The following is a 961-nucleotide window of genomic DNA, read 5'->3' as shown; positions in this document are numbered from 1 at the left end:
GGAAACAGTTATGTGTCCACAACAAGGATGACTGTCCAAGACTCTGTGTCATGTAGGCGAAGTTATCAGGAAACAGCTTATTTTCCATGATTCTAGTTACATGAAATTCTAGACCAGATAAAACTAAGATCAATAGATGGGAATCAGGTGATTGCGTCCTATGGGATGTTCTATTACAGAGCAAGGTAGGTTGGCTGCCTGGGTGTAACCAGTGACTGTGCATTCTACTGCCTGTAGATTATATCCCAATAAACATGTGCAGAAGTCACAGAGATCAGCGAGGAATGCGCAGAAGGCCTAGAAAAGCAGGAGGGGAAGCAAACCAAAGATCACTTGCAATTAACCTCCCAGATATGCACATACTTGGTTCTGCTATTCACACCAACTGTGACCCTCCCGATGGCGAGAATGGAGACCGCAGCGCGACACTGCTTCCCTGCCACGAGGGCCCGTGCCTCCCTCAGTGCCAAGACAAACTCAGACCCAGGGGGGAGCACGAGGCCCAGGACGCCCCCTCCACCCCCGCGGGTCACCCAGAGCCCTCTCACTCCCCTCAACCCTGCCGGTCACCCAGAGCCCCTTCCCGCTCCTCGTGCCGGTTACCTGGAGACCACACCCGCCCCTCGCCGGTCACCCAAAGTCTCCTCTCACCCTGCCCTTCCCCCGGAGCCCACGCTCGCCCCCCGTCGATCACACGGAGGCCCCTCTCCCCTACTGGTCCCGTGGACCTGCCTTTCGGAGCGACCACAACTCAATTCTACGGAGTCACCGAGTCCCCCGTACACACGGACGCCTCTCCTGCCCGCCCCTTAGAGGCTGCGGCCCCCGTGACCCCCACAACATTCGGGGCCGCGTCCCGCTGACCCGCAGCGCTTGGACGACTGGCAGGTTCGGCGGACTAGGCTGGTACCGCTCGGGGCGCGTCTCCATGGCGATAGCGCCGTCGCGCGCTTCCGGGCTC

General features: G+C 59.0%; 1 protein-coding gene across 1 annotated transcript in view; it reads left to right on the top strand.

Moving 5' to 3' along the window:
* The first annotated feature begins 583 nt into the window (after positions 1 to 583).
* Positions 584 to 961, top strand: part of ARFGAP1 (ADP ribosylation factor GTPase activating protein 1) — a 19,214-nt gene continuing 18,836 nt past the window's right edge. Inside the window, exon 1 of the mRNA XM_021707094.1 lies at positions 584 to 592. The gene's annotated coding sequence lies outside the window, so the exon portion shown is untranslated. The remainder of the gene's footprint in view (positions 593 to 961) is intronic.

This window comes from Carlito syrichta, unplaced genomic scaffold (genome assembly GCF_000164805.1).
Source record: "Carlito syrichta isolate Samal-C Ts95f unplaced genomic scaffold, Tarsius_syrichta-2.0.1 Scaffold117897, whole genome shotgun sequence".
Lineage (NCBI taxonomy): Eukaryota > Metazoa > Chordata > Mammalia > Primates > Tarsiidae > Carlito > Carlito syrichta.
The sequence above is the reverse complement of the archived record's forward strand: the minus strand, read 5'-3'. Positions and strand labels throughout refer to the sequence as shown.